The sequence below is a fragment of the Catharus ustulatus genome, chromosome 18, assembly GCF_009819885.2.
Source record: "Catharus ustulatus isolate bCatUst1 chromosome 18, bCatUst1.pri.v2, whole genome shotgun sequence".
Lineage (NCBI taxonomy): Eukaryota > Metazoa > Chordata > Aves > Passeriformes > Turdidae > Catharus > Catharus ustulatus.
The window spans coordinates 14,179,401-14,193,469 of record NC_046238.1 but is presented as its reverse complement, the minus strand read 5'-3'; the positions used below and the strand labels follow the sequence as shown (position 1 = coordinate 14,193,469).

General features: G+C 44.2%; 1 long non-coding RNA gene across 1 annotated transcript; it reads right to left on the bottom strand.

Moving 5' to 3' along the window:
• Positions 1-42: 42 nt before the first annotated feature.
• Positions 43-6,122, bottom strand: LOC117004970. The gene is made up of 4 exons (XR_004419725.2): positions 6,042-6,122; positions 5,431-5,492; positions 5,051-5,147; positions 43-661 (listed from the first exon to the last, which is right to left on the bottom strand). It is a non-coding gene; the product is annotated as an uncharacterized LOC117004970 (long non-coding RNA).
• Between the last annotated feature and the right edge of the window lie 7,947 nt (positions 6,123-14,069).

Below are 14,069 nucleotides of genomic sequence, written 5' to 3'. Positions count from 1 at the left end.
CTTCAGGATTAACCATTTCCCTTCTTATTAATTAGTTTTTATGCTTTGAGCTCTCATACTTTAGCTGAAATCATCATTTAATTCTCATAGCTGAAACATCTGGCACACCTGGTTTAAAAAGAAAAGTTGTATTTACACAGTTCTTAAAAGGGTATGAAAGGAAAAAACAGAGCTACAAAGCTAAGTTTGACATCTAAGTACTCTACACATCAAGAGTGTACAAAGATACTCTTCTGCCACAGAAAACTTGTGCTAATGCAGTAGCCAAGCACTACATATTCCAGAATTAGAAATGTCTGTTCTATGAGCAAGGCCTTGGAAGTTCTCACAGGAATTCCTCTTGAGAGGAGCAATTGAACACAATAAACTCAGTAAACAGAAGGCTAATGATTTTCCTAGCTTTGACCTCACAACACCCGTACTGTTTCATTTTCACACGTGCTGAAGGCCTTCCCTCTGGCAGTCAGAACAAGGCCAGCTCCCACTAGAACCCACCTGCGAGAAGTTCACTGCCCTTCCCAGGAAGGTGGCACTACTTTCCCAGCCCAGTGCCCAGCAGGAGCTCCATGGGGTTCCCACCTCCAAGCCCAAGAAGGCCTGCACACTGTTGGTCCTATCCAGACAGTCCAAGCAGTTGGTCCTGACAGTGCTGCTCTGGGACCTGTGCCAGGGACAACAGCAGAGAGAAAAGAACTGAAATAACCTGTTCAACACATCTCCTCAATGGGGACAGGGAGATCTGAGCCAGGGTAGTAAATCAGGGCGTTGGCAGTGGGACCTCCCTGCCCCACCAGGCCATTTGTAAACGTGGTAGCAACGGAGGCTGAGCTTCAAGTGCTGAGCACAGCTCAGCATTTTCTGCAAATAACATCAGTCCTTCTGCTTCAGCTTCTCCCAATCCTCCTTGCTTGCTTGCTGAAAGTGTTGTGCAAGATTAAGGTTTCTTTTCAAACAATTAAACTAACACACTTCCAAAGAACCTCAGAGAGAAATAACTCCTAGTTTAAACAACAACAAAAAAGAAAATTAAAAGTACTGAGACAGTTCTTGAGTTTTATTTAACTAAAAGTATCAAGAAATTGTGATGTAACTAAAGCAAATTCCAACACCCCATTTTGCCCATAAAACTTAAAAACCAGCCTCTCTCTCTCAGCTCAAGGGATGTTCGAGGCCCTCAGGCACTCAGAACTGCTCCACGTCCTTTGGGAGATGCCCAGTAACTCCTGCTAGAAAGCTCTCCAAAGGATCAAGGTTAGGCAACATCCACGTACTGCCTGCTCAGTTAGGAGTACAAAATGCTAATGCCTCACCCAAGGACACACACTTATCCCTTATTTCTGTCATTCTCACTACACTCCTTGTCCACCAAAGTCAGTATGGTTGCAGCACCTTTACTTGGAGACCTAACCATAAAGTGCAGCAAGTTCTGAAGAACTTTTTTCAAGACTTTTTTTGTATTACTATCTCTGCATGTGATTTGAAATACAAAGCAAAAAGTCTGACATTTCCCAAAGGAGACGGTCCATGAACTCACAAGCATTGTAACTGTATCTGTCATTAGCACAAGTCTTTGAGCTGCCACATGCCACAACCTTGTCTTGCTTCCAGTCTGCTGTATTTTGATTTGCGATGGCATTATTTGAATCCCCCAATAAAAAAACAATTAAAAAGCCACTTTTAAAGCTTTTTGGAGCTCATTCCCTCATCACTCAGCAACTCTTTCTCAGGGAGAACCTCACTCAGCACTTTGCTCTGCATTAGTTAAAAGGAGGAAGGGTGGGGAAGGGAGAAGAGAAGGAATGTTGCCTACTTCTATCCCTGCTTCTCTTGTCCTGCCGAGATAAGCACAGCCTTTGCTCCAGGGATCAGGAATAAGTACAGAGCAGAAACATGCATCTCAATCCTGCTTTGAGAGAAAGGAATCTCTCCAATGCGGGACCCAGTGCAGTCAAAAACACTGCCCCCAACACAAACATTCACAGCTCACAGAAAATGGTGCATTCCACCACTCAGGGAAATCCTCAGCATGTTCTACAGGAAGATGGAAAAACACTCATTAATTCCATGTGGTTGCCCCCTAGAAAAGGGATTATCAACCATTATCACTAAATCCTGAGGTCAAAGGGATGAAATTATTTCTTGCCCCTTGACTGTCTCACAGAGACCTTCCTTAGAGATTTGTAGAGCCTACACAGAATGAGACAAGACCTTACCAGAGTGAAATAGGTGACTCATATTTCAGCTGTTAAGCATCTCCCAGGACACACTAAAACCACAGCAGAGGCAACATTCTCTCTCTTATCTTCTTGCTGAGGGTTGAAACACATCCTAGCACCACAATTCAGTCTGAGGAAACATACAGAAGTCATACACACAAACCTTTTCACTTCCTTTGCATCAAAATAAAAAAACCCACACTCTAAGAACTTCTGTACTTGAGGTTTAAGCACACTGTGTAGTTTTTCTGCCTTCCCACCTTTAACCATCTGATGACAGTTGAGTTCACCATTTTGATATCAGCTGAATGCTCAGATGCTTTCTAATGGCTCTGGCATTGTGAAAAAAAAATTATAAAAAGAATTATAAAAAAAATTATAAAAAAATTATTAAAAAAAATTAAAAATTATAAAAATACCAGTACCTAAACATCTAAACATACACAAGTAGGAGTTAAACAAGAGATTATAGATATTTTAAAAGTTGTTTTGTTAGCTTTCTTTTAGGTAAAATGAAACAACTTTTATCACCATTGAAACAAATCACACAGAACTGATTAATATTTGATGTGTATTTTTGTTTGCCTTGTCACAAAGTCAGGTTTTTCCCTTACTACCCCAGAGGTCACCAAAGCAGCCCACGGCCTATTCCGCTGTTCAAATACTTTCACTTGCAAAAGGTTGTTTCAGTGAAACCCCTGTTATAGCAATAAACGAATCAAGCCAAATGAAAAAGATTCAAGTAGCAATTTTTATTTTTGCAACCAAAACATGGTCCTGTAATATATTTTGTTATAATTCATGTTTATATAATATAAGAAGGTTGTATGAAATAAAATAAAATAAAAAGAACCTCTTAAACACCAAGCACCTGGGGCCAGAGACAACGACCGTAATTAGCATATCAACAGACCTAGCCCGGTGATCTCCATAACGGATGAGAAGCGATCATCATCATCATCATCGGACGGGAAGAGATCATCGATAAAATACCTGCCAAGTACCAATCACCTCTAATGGTTCCCATAAGCAAGAAGACAGCACTTCATTACACATCAATACGGAGCAGACACAGCCTTCATCAGCATGCAGGACGGACCTTTGTCCAGGACAGCACCAGAAAAAAGATTTAATCTAAATATGAGAATCTGCAGCAGAAACAAAGGAAACTCTGGCCTCACGCCAGGAAAAACTGCATAAAGCTGGACTCTCCGAGATGGCAGGGTGTGAACAAAGGGGGATCTGATGCAATAGAGGTCAGATCAGCATATGTGACCACCCAGCACCGATTTCCCGGGCCGGTACTGTCAGGATTTTCGCTTGTGGCTTCCCAGGACCGTATTTTCGGTCACAAAAATAAAAATTGCTGTTTTGCTATTTAATTCAACTTGATTCGGTTATTATCTATAACAGTCCTCAATAGCCACAATCAAAAAGGACAGCACGCAGGCCGGGTTTGGTGCTGGGTGAACACCCACACACTGATCTGACCTCTATGTTCACAAATGCCTCCTGGGCAGTCTGTCTTTATACACTTCTTCTGGTCTGGGGCAAAAGTCCCTTGGTTTCTGCCATAGTAGTTTGCTTTCTCCACCGTGGACTGGACAAAATCAGTTTCTGTGCAGTGATGAATTTTGATGTGTGCAGATTTTGGTTTACTGGAACTGGGTATTGAAATGTAGGTTTTCCTGAGGACCCTGGTTATCTTGATTGGGGGCGATTATCAAGTCCTCATGGCCGGGGAGTTTCCTGGACTGTCCCATAACGAGTTACCTCCACTGGGGCTGGTTGTATTAACTTGCAAATTGCGGTTTTGTTAGCATCTGCAGTGTTGGAATCCAGTGAAGCAATCTTTCTCCTCTCTGTGGCTCAGCGTACCTAAAGTTCCTTTATTAAATTCTTTATTTCTACAAACATGATTTATCTTTCACAAAACACGAATTATTTATAACATATATCACACCCCTTTTCACCAAGAGTCACTGACATGCTGGTCAGCAACGGGGACTCAGTAAACATGAGGAAAACTTGCCCTGATCTTCCCTGAAGAAGCCCTAAGTGCCCACAGGACGTTTGTTGGCAAAGTCCTGGGTATCAAGGCATGTCTGGGAATGCTCCTGTCTCCCACCACAAGGGCTGGATGCAGCAAATATCCCAGTGAATGCCCCAAGCCATTCAATCACGACAATACAGGGGGAAAGGGAGGGGGAAATAACACATGGCTACTGACACGTTCTCTGGCTTCAGACAGAACTCCTCAAATGGTCAGCATTTATCAACTGCAATGTGAGGTTTTCTTTCTTTTAAACCAAACAGTGGGAATTAATGAGAGCAGCCACTTAATAGTTAACATCTCCTGAACAAACATCTCCTGCTCATCATGAAGCAGCTCCACATTTGATAAATTGTACTTTAAAAAAAAGGGATTTATCCATTAATTACAAAAGAAATAGCCTTAAAGGAAACCTTGCAGCATTAAATACAGTAAAGTATCATGTATTTATTCATCAATTTTAGAGTGTAAAAAAGACTTAGGTTTTCAATAAGACACTACTAAGCATGAAATAGGAAAGTCACTTAAAATCCTCAATGTTGTCTAGACTGCTGTTATAATTTTCCAGTACAGTAACCAATCTGAACAGAATCAAACAGGAATTACATGGAGAGCTTTTAGCAATTCATTTCACATCATGCATCTTAAGCAGTGCTGTTACGATAAATCCAATTTTAGCTCCCAGAGCACAGCATAGCTGGGGGTTTGGTCGACAAAGGCTATGTAAAAGCAAACAAGCAAACTCCAAGGATATGCACAGTGAAAGAACTGCCATACTCACCTGGAAAGCTTTGTGGAGCATGTGCTCACCTTCTTTTGCCCCAAGTGAATTTACAATCATTTGTTTGCCATATAAATTTTTAAGAGCTTGGAAGCGCCTGTTAACAGAAGAAAAATTCCAGTAATCTTCTGGCACACAGAAAATTTCCAGCAGCACCTGCAACACTGAGAAGTTGCAGAGTATTCCATGTAAATGTTATTCACACTTTCCAACAAAGTGTTGAAAGGTATAAGCAATCCCCAGGGAGCTGCCAGCATTGCTGAATCCCACATTTGCACAGACAAAGCCTCCCGTTGGGAATAATGCATCCCATCTATGGGATGCAACAGAAGTTATCAGAGGTTTTCAGTGCATTAGCAATAACTTTAGATGATTTTTACCTGTCAAAAGCTGCTGCATTTGCCTCAAAACCCCTTGACATCCTGACACGATGGGATTCCACCTGTGACACCAAGGTTACATTAAATTGTCTTGCTGTGAGTAAAAGGCATGTGGACATTTCAGCAGTTATACTGCAAAATGCTGGTATGTCTAAAGCACCTAGAGTCCCTATAAAGCACAAACCTTTCTTAACCTTTCCTGTAAAAAAATGCATCACAGTAGTAGGTGCTGAATCAATCCCTCTTTCAAGAAAGTGGTGATGAAATTCTGTTACAGTAACTCTTGGTTCTTACTGACTTCTTGAAAAGACTTCTCCTCAAGAACAATTCAGAAGAAAACAGTCTGTTTGGTTGTCCTTATACAACCCATTTAAAAGAGGAAAATGTCAGAACTTCAAAGATGGAAAAACAATGGACGCTCAAGCTGTGTGCAACGCACATTTTATACTTGAGAGGAGCAGGCTTGGTGAGTCACAGCAGCACCAATGTGCTCCCAAAGCATCACCTCATCCTCACTGGCAACTGTGAATCAGAGCCCAAAGACTAGTAGATGATGTTTAAAAGGACAGGAATAAGAATTATCTGTATCATTCAATCTATCTCCTGCTTACCTGCAGTCCTGGCTGCTCCCAAAATAACGGAACAGATCCTCGAATCTGTATGAAAGATGACACAGAGTAATCCAAATGTATCACCTAAATTTTAAACCACTAAATTCTAAACAAATCAGTGTCTGGAGTTAACACAATACCAGGACCGTGCTGACCAAAGAGGTGTTAAATGCTCCAAGGAAAGCAAAGTATTGCTCAGGTGTTTCAGTCACAGCAACATGACTTCATTCACACCCAGCACCTCCAGCAGAAGCCTGGTCTGGCTGCTCCCACGTTCTGACTGAACAGTTCCACAACCACCGCCACCTTTGAACTATCCCTTCGACCCTGTTGTTCCCTGCTCCCCTCTGCCTTGGCTGCCTGGAACAGGGCATGGCACACACTGAACATCACCCAGCACCGCAGCTCTGCAGCATTTCCTGGCCAGGCTGAACTGAAGCCTCTGGATCGGCTGGTGGTGCCTCACCAGGGCACGGGCAGGAAGGTTAACGCAGTTATCCTGTCCTCAACAAAATGACACACGTGCTTCCTTTGACGTGACACTGAAAGGATCAGGAAGTTTCCATTCCTTTCTCTCAGCCCATTTCAATCCCAAATTTCTACACATTCATATTCCAGGAGGTGCAGCTCACTGAGGCTTTCAGAACTGAACCACATCAATGAGTTATAATGCTAAAATGTATTTTACTAGGCTGTGCATCTACTATCCACTCTACATACAGGTAAGAACTATGATCAGGTACAAGGCTAAACATGTCACTTAATCTCCAGTATTTATTAAAATATTTGGAACAATCTCTAAGTTTTGAGGTCAGTATTGTCAGCTTTTGTCATCTAAAAAGTGGCAGCACCGTCATCAAAACCCAGAAGTTTTTGACAGTTTAAAGTGATGCTGTTCTGTATTTAATATACACTTGCATATACGATGTACACTTGTTCTGACCATTTTTCTATCTATTCACACAGATTTTACAAACATGGGGCATCTTCCCCAAGGGACAGGAGTACTTCATTAGCTTTGTGTATGATTTGTACAAATACTTGTAAGTTCGTACAGCTACAGACTGGAATCTTCTGGCTGGATTCTGTGACATGAGATGGAGAAGTAGCACCTCACAAATCCTCCCTGAGCACCAACAACTGTACTCTTTTAAATATGCATTAAAAAGAACAGATACAAGGTGGGAACAGCAAACAGGAAAAGAGAAGAAACAAACCTGACCTAGAGGACTCCTGGGCTTTTTCTGCTGTCAGTTTAAGATTTCTTAAAGGTTGGGAGATCACAAAGTATCAGCACCTAAAGAATTTAGAGAATTACATGGGAATAAAATAGAGGGAATTTAAGAAAAATGCCACTGCTAAATACTCAATGGAAAGCTATGCCCGTGTAGCAGACAGAGAAAGAAGCAGCAGTTTCCTGATTCAGGTTACTGGGAACAACACTCAATGACTACTCCCAGCTGAGTACGAACATTTGCTATGATATAACCTACCAATTAGAATTCCAAGGACAATGTTTTGCAGATTAAAATGAGCTATCACTAAGCAGACAATCCAAGAGGAGAGAGGCTTTCAAGCTTCCTTCAGGTCTGGCTTCCTCTGCTTGGCAACAACAAGGAAGGGAAGTGGGCAAGAACTTTAACATGGGTTTTAACTTTTAGGGCAGGACATTTATCCAGGTGCCTGCAGTGTATCGTAGCATGATAAGTGACTCACTGCCCTTTCTGAGCATAACCTTCAGGAATAAATAATTTTTCATCTGCTGGCCCTTAAGTAGCTCAGGCATGCCCCATCATTACTAAGCACAGGCTCAAACAACCTGCTCCACAAACCTTCAGAACATTTTATGGCTTGCACTAAACTTGATCGCAACCTTTACGACTGGACAGTTATTCCCAATCCACACTACAGAGCCTTATGGATACTGCTACCAAAGTCAAGGAGATTACTTAAATGCAGAGTAACAAGAAACTGCACCAGAAAAAGAAAGAATTTCAAAAATAGCAGAAGAGCTTCCACTGTTCACCTGGACCATCATACAGCTGCAGCAACCAAGTCAGTCACTGCCAGGCCTCTAGCAGGTGCTGGCTACGGAGAAAACTACTTCATTGGAAGGAAAGCTTTCTACAAAAGTACCAAAAACAAGCTCAGAAATGCTGCGCAACCAGGTGCTTTGACTTCCCGAAAAACATAAACATATTTTATAATTTTACACATTGTAAAACCCTATGTATAGGCCTTACGGTTCTCTTCTGCACTCCTCAGTTTAGTGTCCTCCACCAAAAAATAAAGGGGAAGGGTGCAAAAATTTAGGGAAATCTCTCATGCATTTTTCACTTAAAACATGCAAAAATTACTTTGCAATGCAAGACACCTTGCTGCAACTATTACTCACTTTATCACAAGACAAATCAATACAGAGTCTCGAGATAGGTTAAAAATACAGGGACAAAATAAAGCTAGAAATCAAAAACCTACCAAAAAAGACTCAAAATTATATAAAACTAAACGATGATAAAACATGTAAGAATATAGAATCTATTGCTATGAAATGCAACACAGAGTATTAGCTCATCAATGACTTCTCAAGTGTTCGAAATAGGCTTGTTCAGAACCCAAGAAACAAGATGATGCCGCAAGCATTTATAAGAAAATTTAGTGGACATGAAAATATAGATGCACAAATATAATTAAATGCATAAAATTCTCTCTCAACAGATGAAGGCAAGAAAATGTCTCTTTTCTCATTTAAATCAGAAGCCTCTCCAACAGCAGGCAGAAAACCAGAAGCGTTGCTCCTTTACATTCCACAAAGAAATGGCTCACACAACGTCTGTGACAAGCCTGGCACCTTTCTAACACAGTAGTTATCAAAACAGATCGACTTACAGAGGACAGCCACAGCTCCAGACTCAAACATGAGGCATTCTTCTCTGTTCCTGGTTTGCACCACCGCGCTGAAGGGCGGCTCCAGCACAAGATGATGTTAGGGAAACCTCCCTGTGCTTCCAGACACCTCCTGCAAAGCAGCTGTGACCCACGTCCTTTCCTAGGGATTTTACATGTTCAACAAAAACAAACAAATCCCCCTGCTCCCTCTTTCTACCTCATGAGACTTAGTTTATGTCTGTCCAAACAAATAAAGGTGTCCTAGTTTAGGGTAAATTTAAGAAAAAAAAAAAACAAAAAACAAACCAACCCCCCAAGACTCCTTCCCCCACCACTGGGTTCGGGAAGAACTTCCTCAGAGGAATAAAAGTGGAAAAAACCTGTTTATTAAGTAAACAAAACACTCCCAACACGAGAGAGGAAAATTAACAACCCCTGATGACAAACAAAAACTTTTTCACCGGTGTAGGAGGGTGACAAGCTCAGGAAAGTCTCTCCTGTAGGTAGCGTTAGTCTCCGGGCAGGATGACTGCTGCAGGTCTCAGCTTTGCAGGGTTCCCGGTGTCCCTCGGTGATCCAAGTCCGGTCCAAACAGGTTTAAAGAGTGTACAGAAAAGAAAAAAGGAAAAGAACAAAGAACAGTCCACAGAAAGAGATTGGACTGACTAACTAATAAGCAAAAACAAACTAAAGCTAGCAGAAGCAAGTGGCATGCGGCGGCATGCGGCGGCAGCAAAGTAGCAAGCAGCAAAGCCGAGCCAGCAGAGTTAGCCTCCCAAGCACAGACATGGGGAGGAGAGCCAACTGATAAGTAGACTAAACAAACTTTTGCTTAAACAGGACACACGACTGGGGATACAGGCCACCATAACGTCACCCCAGGACATTCCACCCCTTATCTCCATATCGTGAGTCCACTACTAAACACCATGTAAAACTTCATCAATTAAATACTTCCATCTCATGCCTGTGTGATCTAGTATTTTGTGTCACCCCACAACCAGATCTCCCTGAGGTACACACCGTGTTGTTCCATCTCTCTGCATTACCCACCACGTGCAACCTGGTCCTTGAGCAAAAACAATCCCACGAATGGGTTTGTCTGTACTCGAGGTAGAATTTATCCATACTGTCTTTCCTAACAAACCTCTGACATGGGCCATTGGGACTTTATCTCCATCTATTATATGAAGGGACTCAGACTGGGCAGGACCTGCTCGGTTAGTGGAGCCTCGAGTGTTAACTAACCAGGTGGCCTTTGATAAATGTTGCTCCCAGTTTTTAAAAGAGCCCCCACCCGATGCTTTTAAAGTAGTTTTTAACAATCCATTGTACCTCTCCACTTTACCTGCAGCTGGTGCAGGGTAGGGGATGCGGTACACCCACTCAATGCCATGCTCCCTAGCCCAGCTGTTTATGAGATTGTTCTTGAAATGAGTCCCATTGTCAGACTCAATCCTCTCAGGGGTACCATGCCTCCAAAGGACCTGTTTCTCAAGGCCCAGGATGGTGTTCCGAGCAGTGGCGTGGGGCACAGGGTAGGTTTCCAACCATCCCGTGGTGGCTTCCACCATGGTCAGCATGTAGCGCTTGCCTTGGCGGGTTTGAGGCAGTGTGATATAGTCAATTTGCCAGGCCTCCCCATACTTGTACTTGGACCATCACCCCCCATACCAGAGGGGCTTCTCCTGCTTGGCCTGGTTGATGGCAGCACACATCTCACAGTCATGGATAACCTGAGTGATACTGTCCATGGTTAGATCCACCCCTCGGTCTCGTGCCCACTTATAGGTGGCATCTCTACCCTGATGGCCTGAGGCATCATGAGCCCATCGTGCTAGAAACAATTCTCCCTTGTGGTCCCAATCAAGGTCTATCTTTGACACCCCTACCTTTGCAGCCTGATCTACTTTCTGATTGTTTCGCTGCTCTTCATTAGCTCTACTTCTGGGGACCTGGGCATCTACATGGCGAACCTTCACAGGTAGTTTCTCTAACCAGGTAGCGATGTCTTTCCGTTCTTCAGCAGCCCAAATTGGTTTTTCTCTATGCTGCCAGTTCGCCTCTTTCCATCTCTCCAGTCATCCCCACAAAGCATTGGCTACCATCCAGGAATCAGTGTACAGATAAAGCTTTGGCCACTTCTCTCTTCCTGCAATGTCTAGGGCAAGCTGAATCGCTTTGAGTTCAGCAAATTGGCTTGATCCACCCTCTCCTTCAGTGGCCTCTGCAACCCGTCGTGTGGGGCTCCATACAGTTGCTTTCCACCTTCGATTCATCCCTACGATGCGACAGGAACCGTGGGTGAATAAAGTGTAATGAGTTTCCTCTGCCGGCAGTTGGTTGTATGGCGGAGCTTCTTCAGCCCGTGTCACTGGTTCTTGTTCCTCATCTGTGACACCAAAACTTTCACCTTCGGGTCAATTTGTAATTATTTCCAAAATCCCAGGGCGATTCAGTTTTCCAGTCTGGGCGCGCTGTGTGATCAGGGCAATCCACTTGCTCCATGTAGCGCTGGTGGCATGGTGGGTGGAGGGAACCTTTCCTTTGAACATCCACCCCAGCACTGGCAGTCGGGGTGCCAGGAGGAGTTGTGTTTCTGTGCCGATCACCTCTGAGGCAGCTTGGACTCCTTCATAGGCGGCCAAGATTTCCTTCTCTGTTGGGGTGTAGTTACCTTCCGACCCCCGGTAGCTCCGACTCCAGAATCCCAGAGGTCGGCCTCGAGTCTCATCGGGCGCCTTCTGCCACAGGCTCCAGGACAAACCATGGCTCCCAGTTGCAGAGTAGAGCACATTCTTTACATCTGGTCCTGTCCTGACTGGGCCAAGGGCTACGGCATGAGCAATTTCTTGCTTTATCTGGGCAAAAGCTTGTTGCTGCTCAGGGCCCCAATGGAAATCATTCTTCTTGCGGGTAACCATGTAAAGAGGATGCACAATCTGACTGTACTCAGGAATGTGCATCCTCCAAAAACCTATAGCACCTAAGAAAGCTTGTGTCTCCTTCTTGTTGGTTGGTGGGGACATAGCTGTGATTTTGTCGATGACATCAGTAGGAATCTGACGCCGCCCATCTTGCCACTTCACTCCCAGGAACTGGATCTCCCAAGCAGGTCCCTTAACTTTACTCTTCTTGATGGCAAAGCCGGCTTCCAGGAGGATTTGGATTATTTTCTCTCCTTTCTCAAACACTTCTGCTGCTGTGTTCCCCCACACAATGATGTCATCAATATATTGTAGATGTTCTGGAGCCTCACCCTTCTCTAGTGCAGCCTGGATCAGTCCATGGCAGATGGTAGGACTGTGCTTCCACCCCTGGGGCAGACGATTCCAGGTGTACTGCACACCCCTCCACGTAAAGGTAAACTGAGGCCTGCATTCTGCTGCCAGGGGAATGGAGAAAAATGCATTTGCGATATCAATAGTGGCGTACCACTTTGCTGCCTTGGATTCCAGCTCGTACTGCAGTTCCAACATGTCCGGCACAGCAGCACTAAGTGGTGGAGTCACTTCATTCAACGCTCGATAATCTACTGTTAATCTCCATTCCCCTTCAGATTTACGCACAGGCCAGATGGGGCTATTGAAGGGTGAGTGGGTTTTGCTAACCACCCCTTGGCTCTCCAGCTCTTGGATCATCTTATGGACGGGAACCACAGCATCTCGAGTTGTTCTATATTGTCGGCGATGCACTGTGGAAGTGGCAATTGGTACCTTTTGCTCTTCTCCCTTCAGAAGTCCTACTGTAGTTGGGTTCTCAGACAGTCCAGGTAAGGTGTTCAATTGCTGGATGCCCTCTGTCACCACAGCTGCTATCCCAAATGCCCACCTGAATCCTTTTGGGTCTTTGAAATACCCCTTCGGAGGTAATCTATGCCTAAAATGCATGGGGCCTCTGGGCCAGTCACAATAGGGTGTTTTTTCCATTCCTTTCCAGTCAGACTCACTTCAGCTTCCACCAAGGTAAAGTCCTGTGATCCACCTGTCACGCCAGCAATAGAGACAGATTCTGCCCCCACATATCTTGATGGGACTAATGTACATTGTGCACCAGTATCAACCAAAGCTTTATACTTTTGTGGTTCCAATGTGCCAGGCCAACGAATCCACACAGTCCAGAAAACACGATTTTCCCTCGCCTCACCCTGGCTAGAGGCAGGGCCCCTCTAAGCCTGTTTATCCTTCTTCCCTTGGGCACATGTTTTGGAGGTTCCTTCAAGGGGATCGGACATGTCATCATCATACTTGGCAATTTGGCTACGGGCAACTGGAGCTGCTCTCCTTTTGGTGGAATTTCCTCTTTGAGTCTTGCCTTCCTTTAATTCACGCACCCGTTGTGCCAGAGCAGTCGTAGATTTTCCGTCCCATCTCCTCATGTTTTCTCCACAATCACACAGGAAGAACCACAGCTCAGTCCATGGGGTGTACCTTCTCTTCCCATCGGGGGAACGTCTGCGTTGGATACCAGGGCCTCTAATTGGTGCAGCCGAGATTTGGAGAAGGTCCTCTTTAATCTCCCCCCTGAGTCTCTTATGATTCTCCTCTATCTTGTCTTCTAATTTCTGCAGACGTGTTTCCACAGCTGCGATTCTGGCATGTGTTGGACCATGTACAGCATCTGCATATGCTCGGAGTTTCTTTGCCATATCGAGCACGGTCTCATCCCTCTCATCCCTCTTCATTATTGCCAAAGCAGAAGCATATTCATGTGGCCCAAGTCGCACAAGTTTTCGCCACATCACAGATGTAACATGGTACCAAGTCTGGATTCCTAGTTGTTATGTCATCTGAGAAGATAATCTCTGCCACTGCCATTTCTCTCAGGCATTGGATCCCTTGTTCTATAGTCTTCCACTGTGTCTGCTGCATATAGAGATCATCTGCACACAGGTATCTTTGTGCTACACTGTCTAGGACCCGTGCCCAGAGGTTGTGAGTGTTAGTCCCCCTCATCATTCCTTGGTCAATGACAGGATCATGTGACAGGGATCCCAAATGCCTCACTTCAGTGCCATCCAGAATTGTAGCCTCGCCTGCAGCATCCCAAAGACGGACCAACCAACTAATTATAGACTCATCAGGTCATCAAGTGTAATCCTTTCTTAGACCACGGAGGTCCTTTAGGGAAAAGGACTCA